This window comes from Canis lupus, chromosome 8, assembly GCF_003254725.2.
Source record: "Canis lupus dingo isolate Sandy chromosome 8, ASM325472v2, whole genome shotgun sequence".
NCBI lineage: Eukaryota > Metazoa > Chordata > Mammalia > Carnivora > Canidae > Canis > Canis lupus.
Window position 1 is genome coordinate 14,096,708 of NC_064250.1, and position 19,004 is coordinate 14,115,711.

General features: G+C 46.3%; 1 long non-coding RNA gene across 1 annotated transcript; it reads right to left on the reverse strand.

The window, feature by feature from the left end:
• Nucleotides 1-11,828: 11,828 nt before the first annotated feature.
• On the reverse strand, nt 11,829-19,001 carry LOC125755544 (uncharacterized). The gene is made up of 3 exons (XR_007412269.1): nt 18,871-19,001; nt 15,695-15,817; nt 11,829-15,337 (listed from the first exon to the last, which is right to left on the reverse strand). It is a non-coding gene; the product is annotated as an uncharacterized LOC125755544 (long non-coding RNA).
• Nucleotides 19,002-19,004: the final 3 nt, after the last annotated feature.

Sequence of the window (19,004 nt, forward strand, 5' to 3'; positions counted from 1 at the left end):
TTAGTAAAGATGTTAAGGATTGCTTCTATTCAGTATTGGTGAGACTGTGGGGAAACAGGTGCTTTTAAGCACCATCCAGTCTTTTTGGAGGACAGTTAGGCAGTAACAATAGGTTTAATGTGGATTCACTCTGATCCAGAAATTTCATTTATGGAAATCCACCCCCGGTGCAGGCTAGTAACCACACATATGTCTTTTTTTTTTTTTGTCTCTCCTGAGAGCCTGAGGAAAGACACCCTCATAGGAATAAGCACACCGAGCACCCAAATCTTTTTTTTTTTTTTTTTTTTTTTTTTAATTTTTATTTATTTATGATAGTCACAGAGAGAGAGAGGCAGAGACACAGGCAGAGGGAGAAGCAGGCTCCATGCACCGGGAGCCCGACGTGGGATTCGATCCCGGGTCTCCAGGATCGCGCCCTGGGCCAAAGGCAGGCGCTAAACCACTGCGCCACCCAGGGATCCCTGAGCACCCAAATCTTGATTTCTGGAACCATTATCCAATAACAGGGCTCCTTGGAGAACAGAGTCGAGAACTGAGGAAGGTGAGCCTGGAGTATCTTGGAGTACTAGAAAGTAAGGAGGCACTTACAAACACATTGACAAGTGTGTGTCAAAGGGCCGTACAAGCCAAATGAAAGAGTTCTCAATGGCCTAAGTGGGAAGATTTTGAGCAATACAATTAAGGGTAATATAACCCAAAATATAAAATGAGTCCATATTGACATAAAGAAATGATTAAATAAATTAATATATGAAGGGAGATGTGTCTTCTGTGCAGAGTGATTTAAAAACAGAAATGCATGCCTAAGTCCAGAAATGCTCAAGACAGTGTCTTGGCATTTTCAGGGGAAAAAAAGTATACAACTTGTATTACCTGTTTATAAATATTTTGCTTAATATTTGAACCTCAGGCTTCAAAAAATCTGCAATACAATTTGCAAATGTATACATATATGTATTTATGACATACATATATATACATTTACAAGTTTAAATGCTGTAAAAATATATGTATACACATATACATATACATATGCTGTAACTATCACCTCAATTCTGGCAAAGTTGCAAGAAACTTAGTATTCGCATCCACTGCCGCAAGCAATGTTAAGTTCACACATGCCTTTTGGACAACACCTTGGCAATTACCTGTTAAGAACTAGAAAAGAATTCAAACCCCTAAACGTGGTATTTCTTTGTTTCCTGGGAATTAATTATAAGCAAATTTAAATCCGAAGGGAAAGACAGCAAAGAAAGCAAACTGCACTTTTGCAATTTGTGGCTATCACATTTAAATGAACAAAACTGGAAACTAAATGCCCCACAGAAGGTTAACAAAATGATACAGTCACTTGGAGGAGTATTAGTTGATTACCAAAAAGAATGATATGAGGACTATGTAGGAACATGGAAAATGCTTATGAACATTTATGAGAAAGTGGCATGAAGCAAAACATGCAAGTATACTGAAATTCCAACTTTATAAAAGTGCACACGCAGGGGCTTGAGACCCGGGGAACTGAGCAGCTGGACTGTTGGCACCTGGACCCTTACCCTCCCTTGTCCCACACCCACCCCTCCTCTCTGTCCTTCAGGGTTCCATGGCAGCCAGCTGCACTCTTGGCCTGTGTACTCCAGGCACAGAGAGGGTGCTCAACACATATTTCTGGAAGGAATGTTTTGGTAGTGTTGCCACGATGTTCTGGGGTGCCGCTTTAAAATTTCTAAAGGCTAACTGGTGAACCTGGATTCAAACTAGAACAGTGCCTGTCAATGCCTAGTCCCCACTTGAGGCCTGACCAAAACCTCCCACGACTCCCACATCCTATTCAAAGTTTCCATTGCTATCACACAGCCACCTACTGGCTCTCTCAGCCCAGCCCAAGAAAGCCCCTGTGTGCCCTCCCTTCGAAGCAGAGGATTTTAAAAGGTCAAAAATGACTGCTTGAAACTCTGCTTGGCTCTTATCTGGTGAATCTAAGAATCAAAACATCTCACATCTGGGCTGGTTGACTCTCAGTCCAGGGAAAGGGGCAGAGCAGAGGACCTTTACGCTTTGGTGGGCACTAGACATGGGGCTGGTGCCCGTGGGCCACCGGGGCAACTATCCAGAGCAGCGCTGCAAGAGAAATGGAGTGTGCCCCAGATGTAACTGTAAATGCTCTAGGAGCCACGTTTTTAAAAGGGGTAAAAAAATAGGTGACATTTGTTTTAATAAATTTTGTTTAATTCCAAATCTCCAAAGCGCTATCATTTCAACATGTAATTGATAACAATTCTTGTTACCTATTTGACATGCCTTTCTACATACTAAATCTAAAATCCAGTGTGTGTTTTATACTTCCAGCATATCTCAATTCCGATCAGCTGTATTTCAAGGGTTCCATAGTCCTATGTGAGCAGAAGCCACTATACTGAAGAATATAGCTCTAGAACTTTTATCTTCTCCTTTCCATTTCTATTCCCTTTCCTTCCCCTCCCTCCTTCCCTCCTTCCTTCTCCCCTTTCCTCCTTCCCTCCTTCTCTCTCCGTTCTTTTTTTTTTTTGGGGGGGGGTTCTTCGTTTCTTCTCTTTCTTAGAAAAACAAATTATTCTTTAGAAACATATGTTAGAGGGATGCCTGGGTGGCTCAGTGGTTGAACACCTGCCTTTGAGTGAGGGCATGATCCCGGGGTCCTAGGATTGAGTCCTGCACTGGGCTTCCTGCAGGGAGCCTGCTTCTCCCTTTGCCTATGTCTCCATGTCTCTCATGAATAAATAAATAAGATCTTTTAAAAAAAAGAAAAGAAACATATGTTAGAGACGTATGTCTACCTGCCTACGGCATTCTCCAGGCAGATATTTCTAGGAAACCTTATTTTCTGGAATTATCTTCTGTCTAGTGGCCCCTGGGAGGAAAAACTCTTGAATCCTTGCAGGATGCATGTGACTGGGTACCTTCTTTGGGTTTTCTGGCAGCTCTCAGGTAGACTCCCCAGCCCCTACACCCCCATCGTCCAAGGTTGTAGGTAACAACGGTGAGCTATGTCTCTGCACAGAGCGATGGGGGCAGGCTCATGCAGGCCCTTTATTCTTTTCTGGCAGTCTTTAGTATTTGGCAAGACTCTCCATGTCTTTTCATAATTGGAGAAAAGACAAAAATTGTGCAATTTCAAAATTGCACTTTGCATTGGAAGTTGGCTAGTGGCCAGAGGCTCTTCTAGCCTGGAGAGTCCCTGCATCCATCTCTGGGCCTGAGGGAAACTTTGGGTCCCAAAGTAGGAAGTCTCACAGAATTAATTACCTTGCCTGTCTCATGTCCCTTTGTGATCCTGGAAAATTGCTGTGGGAAATAAGCTCCTGGAGAAGAGATCTTGATAGGAGGACTTTTGAGGGGATGGGACGAATAGAGAGCAGGAAGTCGTCTTCTAAGCATAATTTTACCAGAAGTCATTACTTTTTTATTTGCATTTCCTTTCATTATCAAAGTTAGAAAAAAAAAGCGCAATTGCAGTTATGCAATGGTTTATGCAGTTATTATGAGCCTGAAAGTGTTCTTTGGGCTGTGTGTGAGTCGGCACATCCCTGGCTTCCCGCACTCAGGGCAGCAGAAGGCACTGGGAATTTCTCAAATGTTCGCAAGAATGTTGAGAGGGAGTTCTGAGTAATCATAATTCCTTGAAGTTCTTGTGGGAAAATGCAGTCCCAATTTCCTTTTAGAGACAATGGCTGTTGAAAATTACTTGCCACGAGAGCTTTCATTGGTGCAAAGAATGATAGAAATGTGCTTCTGTGGAAGGCCCCAGCAAATGAAAATCCTTCTGCGGGGACAGCACGGCCCTAAGCGTGGAGCAAACTCGCATCCTCCAGCCACCAATGCCTGCTGTGTTTCTGATCCACTCAGCTCTGGTGTTTTGGCCATTAATGGGATCAGCCTAATAAACTTGTCAATGTCCTTCTTGCTGTCCTCTTCTCTGGGAGACCCAAATCTTGGTGTCTCTCGCCTGTCCCTGGTCTCTCCGGCCCTACAGGAATCTCCTGGGCGGTATCTGGAAACCATGTCTCCAGGTTGATCAGCTGGATATGCTTGTCCTGTGGGCAGGCCCAGGAGCTGCTGTCACCCTGTCTTTGCCACTGGGCTCTCATCTCCACTGTAAGTTTCTGTCCAGTGTCGTACCCTCTCTGGTCTCTGGTTTCCACCAGCCAGGCTGACAATTAGACTAAGTAAGGAGACAGCAAAGAAAGAAAAAGGAAGAGAAAAGGATAGAAAAGGAAAGAAAAAACCCTAGCCAACCCAAGCCAAGATGCCTGGGTGGCTCTCTGCAGTGGGGACTAGCTAGGTGGCAGCCGCCCTACACATGGCCCTCCGACTCACAGGTGCAACTGAAGGTAGAGTTCAAGACATGAGGAGATGCCCGGGGCTGATGGAGCCTGCAGTGTGAGGACCTGTCTGCCCAGACCAGCATGGCAGCCTGACCAGGCCCACAGTGGCAGCCCACTCCTCCCAGCCTGCCCGTGCTGGTCTAGCCTGGACTCTCAGCACCTGTCACCAGGCCTTTGTTTTTGTTTTTAAGGAGCAAAATAACTTTTTTTTTTTTAAATCCTCTTTTGATGGTCTCAGACAACACAAACTCTTTATAATTCCAGAAGTAGTCCAGATATGAGTGGCCTTATTCCCTCAAGGTGTTTAGGGCCAACCCCTGCCTCCTTGGAGGAATACAGAGAAAGGGTGAGCCCTCGGGGCATGTGGATCTCTTTGCTCCCAGCTGGGCATCTGCTCACTCTGGAGCTTCAGGCTCCCTTGTGGGCATCAGGTGGGCATCACTCCTCCTTGCTAAGCAGCAAGGCAACAGGGAATATATATGTAGGAAAGCATGGGCTTTAGGGTTTTGTGCCAGCTTCACATCATTTTTTCTGTTCACTGAGTCATCTGACAGACATTAATGGAAAGCCAGGGGCTGAGGGAACTGAAGTGAGCACCTACCAGTCCTGGCTCTGAGGGGCACTCCCGTGCTGGAAAAGCTCACCTCCTGTGTCTCCCCATTCTCCCTCCAGGAGGTGAGGGGCTTCCTTGAAAAGTGCCTACGGAGCAGTTTCATCCCTCTGTGAAGGAGCTTTGGCAAGCACATGGCTGAGTCACAGTCTTGGTGACACAGAGCACGTGGCTTTAAATTGCCCAGAAGTATGACTGGCACTTCAGGCTGTGCCTCCCCACCCGGAGGGGTTCTGGATGAGCCACTGTCAGCTCAGAACAAGCGATCCAAAGATAATCCTTCTTGTTTTCTAAAAGCCAGCTGTTGAGTTTCAAAGCCTGTCTGTACATGGTGAATTCCTTGAAGGCAGTTGAAGTAACCACTATTTTTTTTTCTCTTTTTTAAAAATTACCTAAGCTAAGTGCCTTTTTCTGAGAAGAGCAGATTCCCCTGTGGGTCTCCTGAGCTTAAGGGGAGGGTGGAGAATGCTCTTACTTAGGAGTTGAGTGGTGTGATCAGGCCCAGTTCAAACAGCTTGCTGGTGGCAGGCACCTGGGTTCCTGCCCCTGGAAGCTCATGTGACGCTCCCCAGAGCAGCCCCATCTCTCCGCTGCAGGACAGAGCAGAGATGGGAGAAGGCAATGGGCAACTGTCCCAGTGTCCACCAGGCAGGGTGGAAGCCAGGCAGCTGGCAGCTTGCAGCTTATCAGTGACAGGCTGAGGCCTGACTCATGGCCCCGTCACAGCCCTTGGTGGAGGACTGACCCACAAAGGAAATTACACAGCACTCTGTGGCCCACAGTAGAGGCAGGGGCTTTTCCAAGTGCATCAACTGGGAAGCAGCCTTCACCCACGCTGGGACCTGACTTGGGGACCCTCGCTAGCTTCAGGTTGGGCCTGGTGACTGCAGGAATAGGGTGGCTGGTGCAAATCCTTTGTATGGTTCCCCTTTGGCTGGCCGGGCACCCAAATCCCTAACCCATCGGTGACAGAGCTGCTGTGCTCACGGAGCTAGCCTTCCACACACTGTTCCCCAGGCTGCAGCGCCTACTTGAGCCACAGCCATTCACCCAGAATCTGCACTGGCCCTGGAAGCTTGCTGAGGGACCCTCAGTCTGAACAGACAGTGCTTCCAGTGGAACCGGATGCCACGCCCCTCAGATAGTGTGTGACTCTGGATAACTAAATCCGACTTGCTCTATCTCAGTTACCTCCTCTGTGAAACGTGTGTGGAACGCCTACCTCTCAAAGTTGTGTGAGAATGACATGAGAATACGTGCAAAGGGCCTGGCCCATAGTAGCTGCTCTGTACAAGTTCCTTGTTCTAAACCTCCTCAGAGGCCCAGCTCAAACTGGTACCAACTAGCACCCAGCGCTCAACTCTCAGTTATCCCTTTCTGTCCCCCATATCCAATCCCCAACTTTTATGCAAATGTGTGGCTGGAGGAGACAAGCTCTGTCACCATCATTGCCATCGTCATTGAAATTGAGGAGTTGATTCTCCGGGCAGTGTGAAAGGTGGGCCTAGCTTGAGATACCCACCCAAGGGGCAGACCTTTGAAGAAGATTCTTTTTCACCCTCCTCCTCCCAGCTTTGGATCTGACACCCCAGGACCACCCTCCAGGGAACCAGATATGGAGGGGAGGGGACTGGCTACCTGCTCCCAAAGTCAGGGGTGGGTGGGAGGAAGTGATGGGTGGCCCACGGGCCTTGCACCTGGAGTTAGTTCCAGGAACCGCCTCTGGGAAGACCTTCAGCTCCATGAGGACTGTGATGGGGTAGGATTCTCCTGGAACCCAGAGGATAGGACTCTGTTGTAGACTCTTCCAGTCTACCTGTGCCATCATCTGGGGCTAGGGCTGCACTCCTATCCCCTTCTATGACAGGGGTCCCGTGCTGGGATGACTGTGTGCCAGTTGTGCAGAGGGCTGTAAAGGTGGGCAGCCAAGGTCCTGCCCTCCAGGAAGTACCAAAGCATAAATCAAGTAGGTATGTAACAAGAAAATATCAGCCCAGGGCCTTCCCTCTGCCTAACCCATGCTCCACGGTCCCCCACATCCTGCTGTGCCTGCTGTGCCTGCTGTCCCCTCAGCCTGGAGGTCCAGCTTCTAGCACTCCCAGCTCTGGAGCACCACCCAGGGCTCCTGTTAGGGCTCCAATTCTCTCCTGGCCTTCAGTATGTCTCAACCACCAAACTGGCAGCTCCCCTAGGTCAAAGCCAGCCCTGGAGCCTGGTCCCCTGAACTTGCACAGTGCCCACCACGTAGGAGACACATTTGCTGAAAGTTTTGTGGTGAAGCCAAATGGAGTTGTACATGAATGTGCATGTACATGAGGGGAACAAATTCACTGTGTGCCCATGAGGCTCCGCGAAGCTCTGGGCCAGCGCCACACCCTGCACTCCTGGCATCTCCTTTCATTGGTGTAATTTGTGTGGTTGCTTCTGTGTGAGTTCGGGGTGGCTTTTATGCAGACATTCCTCAATAAGGCAAGCCCTATCTCTCTTTTTATTTCCCCCATTGGAGGATGCTCTGACCACAGGGCCCCTGAGCTTCCCTGTGCTTTCCATTACCCTCAGCTGCAATTAAGAGCTTTAGGTTTGCAAAGGGTTTGTTTAGGTTTGCTTCACATCCAGTCCCCCCGCCTCTCTGAGCCCTGCTGGCCCCAAGGCTTGGGCCACCTTCTCCAGAAGATGGACCTTCATCCCCCAGGCTCCAGCCTGGGCTGCTCGGCGACAAGAGCCCTGCTTCCTCCTGGAACTGCCCACAGCATTTCAAGGACTCACTTGGGCTAATGGCCTCCTCCCCCTAGCAGCCTGGGAGTGGGGGCAGACCGAAACCCCTGTGTGGCTAAGGGACTCCCCTGAGGCCTCGGCATACGTATCAAGGTTGGCTTATTTTAATCCATTCCACCCCCAGCTGAGCTTTAGAGAGTGCTGTTTGGGTTTGAAGGCACAGTGGAGACTCATGATGTTACATCTAGGAAGAACTTAGAGTTATTCTGCATTTGGTCTTTAAAACCACCCTGCATGTGGGTAGGTGAGGAGGGCAATTATTATCTCTAACAGACAGGAACCCTGAGGCCCGGCGATTAAGGTCACTCAGCTGCTACACTGAGTATCTTCTGAATCCTAACTCAGGGCTACTTTCCTCTAAGTGCCCCAGGGATAGGTCCAAGTGCCGGGCTTTGCGCCTAGATAGAGAGTTCTAGAGACCTCTCTCCCCAGGGAAGGAAGGTCAGGAGAGCCATGACTCCACTTAATGGCTGGCTGGCCCTGGGTGTTGAGGAAGCCCTGAAGCTGTAGTCTCAAAAACAGAGAATGGATCTGTCCTCTGGTCTGGCATGTGACGTGATCATAGCTGATATGACACTGAACAACCATTTTTCTGTGCACCAGACACCATCCATATACTTTACCAAGATGGACTCATTTAATCCTCACAAAACCCTAAGAGGTGATACGATTATTCCCATTTTACAGATAAAAAGTTGGGGGACACACAGGGGTTAAGAAACTTATCCACGTTTACATAGTTGGGAAGTATCCATTAAATGTCATTTTTCATCAACTCTTTGGAATTTTTAAACAAGACCCGCACCTAAAGCCGTGCCCTGGACATGAGATCAAGTGTCCCCAATCTATTTGTCATTCCTCTACTTCCCCTACAAAGGTATGCTTTTGCTTGGTGCGTACAAGTGTGGGCAGTTTATTGTATTTTGTAAAAATGAAACTCCTCTTCATGTTCTATGTTGTTGGGATAAGAAGCATATTTTCATTTTTAAGTCACTTGCAGTCGCTGGTGCTTTCCTTCAGCTGGGATTCTGCACAAGAGTGGCCCAGAGAAGGGACAGTAACTGGGCTGCTGGAATTTCTAAGTGGTCTCTGGGGTGCACCATGTGATGCAGGGACTTTTCTGGACAGGGGACCTGAGCTTACTGGTGACAGTGACTGTCAGGCAGAAGAGCACGTGCCTGGGGCCAGTGCCGCAGAGAGCTCACCCCTCTCACCCAAGGATGTCTGTCCTCCTTGAATGGGCCCCAGCACACAAACCCAGCCTGAAACCAGTCCCTTGGGGGGTGTCTGAGTTTGAGTCTTGAGACATCTGTATGCAGCTATTTTTATAGGGTTATCTCTAAACTTCAAAGACAAAACACAGCCACTTAAACATTAGCTCGCAGTGCCAGACAGTTGTCCCCCCACCCCCACCCCCGCTCCTCTCGCCGGCCCCCTCGCTGCCCCGCGCAGGGCTCGCACTCCGCACTCCGGGCTCAGCACCCCTGGCAGCGGCAGGAGGGCGGGGAGGCTGGGCGCATCCCCCCCCCCCCCCCACCTCCCTGAGGCCTCTCTCAGGGCTCGGCCTCGCCGCCCTCTTCCCGCCAGGCCTCTGGGGTCCCCAGGGACACCGTCCCCCCCAGCCTCCTGCGCCCCCCAGGGCACACACCCTGCCTCTGCCTTTCCCCACAGCTCTTTCCTCAGCTCTGTGCGGTGACGCTTCCACCAGTGAGGTGCACAACACACATCTCGACCCTCTCCGCATCCACTCCTCCCTCCCACTGTAGCCCGTCGAAATGACCTCCGTGAATGCCACCCTCCACGCGGGACGCCCAGAGCCTGGAAGGTCCTGGCTGGATGTAGTTAAAGTCACCGATGGGCTTGGCGTCTGGAAGGTGACTACATCCTGGAGGGAGGGCCCGCAGGGAACCAGCAGCCGGCTGTGCTCGGGCCTGCAGCGCCTGGCCGCGCCGGGCCGTCCGACCCCCACGCGGCCGAGCGAGGCCTCCGGTGCCGCCAGCGCCGCGCCCCGACAGAGCCTCCGGGCCCGAGCGAAGCCGGCGGGGCCACCGCGAGGACAGGCGGCCGCCTCGGGGCTCCCGGGACAGCCGGGGGGGGGGGGGGGGGGGGCCGCAGCGCCGGGCGCTTCAGGAGATGCTCTTTTTTTGGCCTGCGCTGCTCCCGGGATGCTGGGCCCGTGAGCCTTCGGAGAAACAGGAAACACTCACAACTGGTCCACCCTTGGCCCTCTCGGTTTTTTCCAGGTCCAGAGAGCAACATGAAACGCATCCTGTTACGGTAACATGAGTCAGCTGAATCCTGCTGGGGCTTCTTCCCCAGGTGCACAGATGCACGGCTGGAGTGGGGGGCAGGGACCGGAGCGCAAAGGCCCTTAGACTCCGCAAGCCCGGAGAGAGGTTGTGGAGCTTCTGGCCCACTTCCTAATCACTCTAATTACACAGACAAGGAAGGGGCCTGGGTGGCAGAGGGGGGCCAGAACCCAGGAATCCCAGCTTGGAACAGCTCCCTTCCGGCCAACCCTGCTCTCGTCTGGCCCTGAGCTGTCTTCTGAGCCGTTTTTCTAAATCCTTTGCTAAAGGCCTAGAGGCTCAGCTCAAAGATGCTTCGTGAAACCTGGTCGTTCAGAAGTGGGAGAAGGGTGATCTGACAAATTAAGGAAAGTAAATGCTGCCTCCCGAAGCCTTTCTTCATATTCCCTCCTGGAGTGATGGTTCCTTTCCCTGAGATCCTGTTTCTCAGAATCTCCCGAAGTAGACTGCGAACATTAACGTTCATCTCTATGTAATGTCAATGCTTTTTTCTCCTGCACAGTACACAGATTCCTAGGCAATTTTACACCTCCCCCTTCATGCCCATCCTGAGCAGTGTGTGTTGAATTTGAGTGAACAAGTCATCCAAGGACAGAAGCCACAGAAATCCAGGGACTGAGACTCAAGCAGGTCTGATTGCTGATGGCTGGGACGTTCCAGTTAGCAGAAGACCTTCTGTAGCACAAGCAGGGGTGGGGATGAGGGTTGGTGCCAGATTAACAGGAACCAATTGGGATTGTTCTTTGGACCAGAGCAGATAAAAAGACAGTTCTCCCCATTGCCTTACAGCTAACAGTAATGGGTTGTATTCTTGAGAGCTTACCATGGCATTTGGGTTATTCCTTTCAACCCTATGGATAGGAACAACCCCAATTTAAATATGAGAAAACTGAGGCACAGAAAGGTTAAATGAGCTCCAAACCTCATGGCTGAGAAGTGGTGAGGCCAGGAGGCCACCATTAACCACTATGTTCTACTGTCCCCTCCCCCTGAAGTGATTTGGTGGTGGTCTCCTTGCCTTTGATGGGGCATTGAAGGGTCCTCTGAGCAGAGAGTCACAGAGGCTGCTCAGGCAATGTGGGTTCCAAGATCAAGGAGCTCATTCTTTGCCAGGTCACCACGAGGACTCCAGTAGTTCCATGACCTTTCAACTGTGACATGTCCTTGCCCAGCTCCTGCCCTTGGGTGCCCAGTGGGCCTCTCAGGCAAAGGGTGGGCACAGAAAGAACCCCATGAGGAATAAGCCCAGCCTGACCCTGGCCCCACCTCTGGTGCTGCCTGCTGGAGGGTGGGTCATGGAACCCTCACCAGAGAGCCTGGTTATTCAAACAAACTGAAACAATACAGTTAGAAACCAAGCCAAGATGCTGGGCTAAGAAGCCAGAAAAAATAGGAAAGGTGCCTCCCCTTATCAAGATCACAGAGGCCTGGTCGACTGAGCACTGGGAACAAAAGGTTCCAATTGGAACACAGAGCTGTTATTGAAGGAGACATTTGGGAGGAAAACCAACACTGTGTAACCAGTCCACTCCTTTCCCGGGACAGGGGCTCGGCAATCTTTCCTGCATCTGTGAATGGAGCTCTCGGCAAACAGAAAGGCATGTCCGGCTTCCCGTTTCCTGATCCTGAAGCAGTCCTAGCTGTTAACACCAGGGTCTTTCTACCTTCTGTGACATTTACTAGGCTACTCATTATACTAATTTCTTAATCAAGGAAAAATAAAGTAAAAAATCTTGGGAAATCTAGGAAGCTCAATGCAGGCATACCTCATAAAGGTGACTCAGTACTTCTTTATTTCACAAAGGGAACCAGAAGTTTCACAAGACCAACGTTGTTCCCATTAACGTAGTCTGAACCAGGATTTCCTGACTCCTAAACTTTCTGCTGATGGCCCTGGGCTCAGTTACAAGATTTGTGCTTGGCAGGAATAGCGCTCTCACCTTTTCAGAAATGGTTGAGTCTCGAATGGCTAAATGAGTTGTGCTTCTGCAAAGCATCACAGACTGGTTCAGCCCTGGAAGCCAGGGTGTCCTTCTGGAACACTGAGAAATACCGAACTAGAATCCATCTCATGAACCAAAAGCAACATTGTCAACAGAAAATTTGCCTATGAATGAGACATGAAATCAAAAGTAGGTGTCCAAAAAAAGCTTTCACTAACAGCACGATCAGTGGTTTCTGATTTTTTCATTAATATCCATTTTCTCTTATAAATGTATTTTTTATAAATGTATTTTGTAAACATATGTGGACATTTACTGTAATTAGTCAAGAAATCAGAAGGATGGAGGTAAAATTTTATGTTTTGGTAGTTTCTTGTTTTGCAAAGTTACTTGTTTATTTTTACAAAGTACTTTTCCAGATATCATGCCCTCCTTACCAATACTATAATTTTCCTAATTTTGCATGAATTCAGTTGACTTTAGAACATCTCATGTCGTGTCATCTGCTTGCTGATGGCAACCACAGCATGGTTTGGTCTGAAGCTGACTGAAAGAGTTGAGAGAGTTCAAGACTTGTCAGTGAGTCCCAGGAAGGTCCTTGAGCCTGGGGACTGAGCCCTGCATTGCCAAAACCACAGCGCCTCAGGATGGGGCAGGGACAGAGGAGGTTCTGAGGCTAGATTACTTTTTGCTTGTGTGTACATGCACACACACATTCACATGCACACATACACAATCATTTTGTTTTGATAGTGGCACTTCTTCCTTACCGAGCTACCTTTCCACAAAAAGTGGATGTCAGTTGCTTCTCCTGAGAGCCTTATTGGCCTTCTACTGACCCCAGAACTTCTTCCATTCAGCCAGTCTCTCTCTGGGCTGGGAGCCACAAGTATTGTTCCCAAGAGCTGCCTGGCACTACTACAAGAACTTCTAGTCCTTGAGAACAGGAGCCATGATAGACTTTTTGAAATTCCTTGTAGCACTTTCAAAGAGATATACACTTAAAAAATAACCTAATGAACACTTGGGCTGTTTCCATAATTTGGCCACTGTAGATAATGTTGCTCTAACCATTGGGGTGCATATATCCCTTTGAATGAGTACTTTTGTATTCTTTGAGTAAATATCTAGTAGTGCAATTGCTGGATTGTAGGGTAATTCTATTTTTAACTTTTTGAGGAGGCTCCAGAGTGTTTTCCACAGTGGCTGCACCAGTTTGCATTCCCATCAATAGTGCAAGAGGATTCCTCTTTCTCCACATCTCTCCAATGCCTGTTGTTTCTTGTGTTGTTGGGTTTAGCCATTCTGACAGGTGTGAGTTTATATCTCATTGTAGTTTTGATTTGCATTTCCCCAATGATGAGTGATTTTGAGCATCTTTTCGGTGTCTTTTGGCCATCTGTAGATCTTTTTTTGGAAAAATGTCCATTCATGTATTCTGCCTGTTTTTTAATTGGATTATTCATTTTTCCAGTATTGAATTTTATAAGGTCTTTATCTATTTTGGATGCCAATCTTTTATCAGATACATCATTTGCAAATATCTTTTTCTATTCTGTAGATTGCCTTTTAGTTTTGTTGATTGTTTCCTTTGCTGTGCTTATGTTTTTTATTTTGAGGTAGTCCCAATAGTTTATTTTTGCTTTTATTTCCCTTGCCTCAGGAGACAGATCTAGAAAGAAGTTGCTATGGTCAATGTCAAAGAAGATACTGCCTTTGTTCTCTTCAAGGATTGTTATGGTTTCAGGTCTCACATTTAGAACTTTAATCCATTTTGAATTTATTTTTTTTAAGTTTACTTTTTTTAGCAGTCTCTACACCCAATGTGGGGCTCAAACTCATGACCCTGAGAAGAGTTGCATATTCCACCAACTGAGCCAGCCAGCCACCTCATTTTGATTTTTGTGTATGATGTAAGCAAGCTTAGTTTCATTCTTTTGCATGTTGCTGTCCAGTTTTCCCAACGCCATTTGTTGAAGAGACTTTTTTCCCATGGGATATTCTAGAGTCGTGAGTGCATTTCTAGGTTTTCTATTCCATTTCATTGATCTATGTGTCTATTTTTGTGCCAGTACCATACTGTCTTGATGACTACAGCTTTGTACTATCATTTCAAGTCCAAGATTGTGATGCTTCCAGCTTTGCTTTTCTTTTTCAAGGTTGCTTTGGCTATTTGGGGTTTTCTGTGTTTCCATACAAACTTTAGGATTGTTTGTTGTAGCTCTGTCAAAAATGATGTTAGTATTTTGATAGCAACTGCATTAAAATGAATGGATAAAGATGTAATATATATATGTATGTGTGTGTGTGTGTGTGTGTGTTCATTACTCAGCCATAGAAAAAGAATGAAATCTTGCCATTGGATGGACCTAGAGTATTATGCTAACTAAAATAAGTCAGAGAAAGACAAACACCCTATGATTTCACACATATGTGGAATTTAAGAAAAAAAAAAAATGAGGAAAGGGAAGAAAAGAGAAAGGCAAACCAAGAAACAGACAACTACAGAGAACAAACTGATGTGGGAGGTGGGTGAGGGAATGGGTTAAATAGCCGATGGGGATTAAGGAGTGCATGTGTTGTGATGAGGAACAGGTGTTGTATGGAAGTGCTGAATTGCTGTATTGTACACCTGAAACTAATATTACACTGTATGTTAACTAACTGGAATTTAAATAAAAAACTTTTAAAAAATGAAAAAAAAACTTAAAAAAATGAACCTAATAAGCAGCAAACACTTTTAGGAATTTTAAAGTGGCTTTTAGTACTGGTTTTAATTTATTTTTTTTAATTTTTATTTATTTATGATAGTCACACAGAGAGAGAAAGAGGCAGAGACATAGGCAGAGGGAGAAGCAGGTTCCATGCACCGGGAGCCCGACATGGGATTCGATCCCGGGTCTCCAGGATCGCGCCCTGGGCCAAAGGCAGGCGCTAAACCACTGCGCCACCAAGGGATCCCTACTGGTTTTATTATAGGCATACATTTTTACATAGACTTGATGACTGTGTGTCTCCTTTTGTATTTTACTCTGACCTAACATCCTACAGTATATACTGCATATATATTTCCATGTATTCAATTATCTTTTACTGTTTAACAAACTACCCCTGAATGTAGTGGCTTAAAAACTACCTTATTACTTTTCATGAGCCTGTGGTTGTTTGTTGTTTGGGAGGTTCTTCTGCTCCACATGGTGTTACTCAGGGGGCCGCATTCAGCTGGGAGCTCAGCTGGGCATCTCTGCTCTTCTCCATGAGCTGTCTCAATTCTCACAGACATCTCCATGCTCCCACTGACTAGCCAGGACTTCCTTAAAGCATGGCAGCTGGGTTCTAAGAGGGCATAGTACAAGAGGACAGACCTAAAGCACAGGCACTCATCAAGGCTGTTCTTGTCCCATGCCTCCTTCAAGTCCCATTGACCAAACCCAGACGCATGCCTAAGGCCAGGGCTGAAGTGGGAGGGAGTGCACAAAGACATGGATTCCAGGAAGCTTGCTTTCTGGGAGGGCACAGTCTACTGCAATGTAACAGCCACAATTCCTACTTTTCCAGAATACTAGTAATAGTTAGGGATTTGGCATTCTTAGGCTCAATTATTTGAGAGCAAACCTGATGTCAGGATTGTGATTTTGCAAAGACGCATTAGAGTTGTGTCTCCAGGCCAGGGCTGAAGTGAGAATCACTTACCTCTGAGTGAGCCTGGCTGTCTCAACACCTGAATTGTCAAGGCTTAGATGGCCTCCACTCATCTTGGCTACAGGGTAGTTCTTGCAAAGTGTGTGGTGGGGGCAGGGGGATTCAACAGTTTTCCTTTGTGGAAACAAAAAGGACATCACCTGAAGATAACTAGTGGTGGTTGAAAAGATGCAAGAATAAGTAAAAGATACATAGGGACTCTATGAAGACATGATTCAGCAGGCAAGGAGCTGGATGTTTCCTTATGTACATATTTGGGGATTAGCAAAGTTTTTGAAATATATTCATTACAAATGTCAGGAGCTACTTACTATATTAATTAATGTAATAAATCTTTTGTTGCTGACATTAATAGAATTTAAATATGAAGGAAAAATAATTCACCCAGGGGCACCCCTCCCATCTCCAGATCCACTTTCTGAATACCTTTCAAGAAAGGGACAAACAGCCAGGGGCCACCCCCTGCCCATCCACAATCAGTAATTTACTCACAACCCTACCACTTGTGTCTTTTTCCCAGACTGTGGTCTTATTCTTGCATGATTATATGTAAGTGTAAGCATACAGTAGGTACATTTTGTATTCTTTTAAAAATTCATCATATATACCTTTCCTTCTCCTATTCCATGTCATGGTTTGCTTAATTCTTCCTCTGCAAGTAGATATCTGGGCGTTCTACACTGTTGCTATTATAAATAGTGCTGCTATTAACATCTTTGCAAATCTTTTACTTTGAATTATTTCCTTGGAGGTATACCTCTAAAGTGGGTAACAGAGTATAAATAGCTTTTGCTGTCTATGTCCAATTGTTCCTAGATTTACCCCACCAAAATAAATTCCAGATGGATTGAGGTTAGATATTAAAAGAATAAATGAATAACCCCTCCCCCAATCTAAAAGAAAACAAAAGAAAGTAAGTAATATAATCATTGGAGATGGGACTTTCTAAGTTTAAAAGAGAAATAATCAGGAGAGCCTGGGTGGTGCAATGGGTTGAGCATCTGACTCTCTGTCAGGGTCACAAGAACAAGCCCTGCATTGTTCAAGCCCCATTAGTCCTAAGCCTAAGGACTCTGCTTAGCGTGGAGACTGCTTGAGATTCTCTCCCTCTCTTTCTACGCTCTTCCCTCACACACACACAATACCTCTCTCTCTAAAATAAACAAATCCCTGAAAGAGAAATAATCATACAAGAAAAGACTGATAGGTTTGATTTAAAAACATTTTAAGCCACACTGAGCTGAGTAAAGACTATTTCCTGTGGCAGTGAGGGAAGTACACCCCTAGGCAGGGCTATGGTCTCTGCAACCCAATAAAATGTAGATAGTGAAATCCTTTCCCAGAAATAGCACAGAAGTAGCAGGTACCTTGTGGGACAAAATATATATTGCTTGGAAAACAGCATGAGAAAACACACAGCCAATACTATATTATAGAATTCTTAAAAATTAAAAGAAAGTCTAGTAAAAGATACTGGTAGGCAGGACGCCTGGGTGGCTCAGCGGTTAAGCGTGTCTGCCTTCGGCTCAGGGCATGATCCTGGAGTTCTGGGCTGAGTTCCACATTGGGCTCCCTGTGGGGAGCCTGATTCTCCCTCTGCCTGTGTCTCTGCCTCTCTCTTTCTGTGTCTCTCATGAATAAATAAATAAATAAATATCTTTAAGAAAAGATATTGATAGGCAAGGTGACAATGTGTTAAAATTCTTACAGTATATCAAATGGGAAAGAAAAATAATACTATCCAGGATAGAGCATATGAGTAGACAAATCACAGTAGAAAAGCACAATATTATTAACCAATTGAAAAGGTGTAATAATCAAATATTTACACTTAAAATAGGATATATTTTTCCATCTATCAAATTAGATGACTTTTAAAATGTATAACATTGGGGCAGCCTTGGTGGCTCAGTGGTTTAGCACTGCCTTCAGCCCAGGGCCTGATCCTGGAGACCTGGGATCAAGTCCCATGTCAGGCTCCCTGCATGGAGCCTGCTTCTCTCACTGCCTGTGTCTCTGCCTCTCTCTCTGGGTCTCTCATGAATAAATAAATAAAATCTTTAAAAACATAAAATAAAATGTATAACATTCTTACACACTGCTGGAAGGAGGAAGGCTTGCTTTCAAAGTGCACTGATTTAGCAATGCTGTAAAGAGCCAGAGTAAACCCGTGCCCTTTGGCCCAATACATGCTCTTAGGAAATGCCATCCTAAAGATAAAACCCTAAATACTCAAGAAGCTCTGTAGTCAACATTCTTTCCAGTATAAATAAATAAATAAATAAATGGAAATAAAGATCTAATATTCGAGATTTGGTATTAATCTAATATTAGTGATTTGGTAAATTACAGTAATTACTTGTTGGATATTATTCAACCATTAAAACTTAATGTTTAAATAGCATATAATATGGAAACTGCTTACAGAATGTTACATTTTAAAACAGATTACAAAAGTATATATACACAAGTATATAAAGAAAAAATGGCATAGAGTCAGGAAAGAAATCTTTTATGGGCAGCCCCGGTGGTCCAGCGGTTTAGCGCCTTCAGCCCAGGGCAGGATCCTGGAGATCCGGAATCGAGTCCCAAGTCAGGCTCCCTGCATGGAGCCTGCTTCTCCCTCTGCCTGTGTCTCTCATGAATAAATAAATAAGATCTTCTTTTTTAAAAAAATTTTTTTTAAAGAAATCTTTCAAAATAGCAATTTTGAGAGCTACTCGGTAGCTGAGTTTGTATTTGGGTAAGGAAGGTCTCGTTAAGTTAGTTGAATTTTTTTTCTTTTAAGAAGCATGCATTTCCTTTGTAATAAAAAAAGAACTCTCTCCCTGTTAGCGGGGATTCCGGCATCTGATGTATCCCCGCAGGCTGAGAGGGCGGTACACTTACAATCATTTGATTTTGTATTTCTCAAACTTCTACTCAAAAGCTCTCCACAAGATCAGGAGAACTGAAGGTGTTATATGGGGGAATTAAGGGGTTACAGGGAGGGCGCAGGAGGAGGGTCCAAGTGGATCTAATACCGAGAACCGAGAGCAATGAGAACCTGAGGGAGCCGGGCAAGATGGGAAAGGACGCATCGGCCGTGACTTTACGGTCTCAGTAGAAATACTGAAAATAACTCTTGAGCCAGATCCACATTCATCTGTCTATTTAAAAATACTTACTGAGCACCTAACTGGAAGTACAGACGGGGAAACCTAAAGGGCGGGCCTCCAAGGGTACACACACAGCGAGAACCAAACGGCGGCGTCACAGCCCGGGCGGCGCCATGACGACGCCGAGTAGGGCGCGGAGCGAC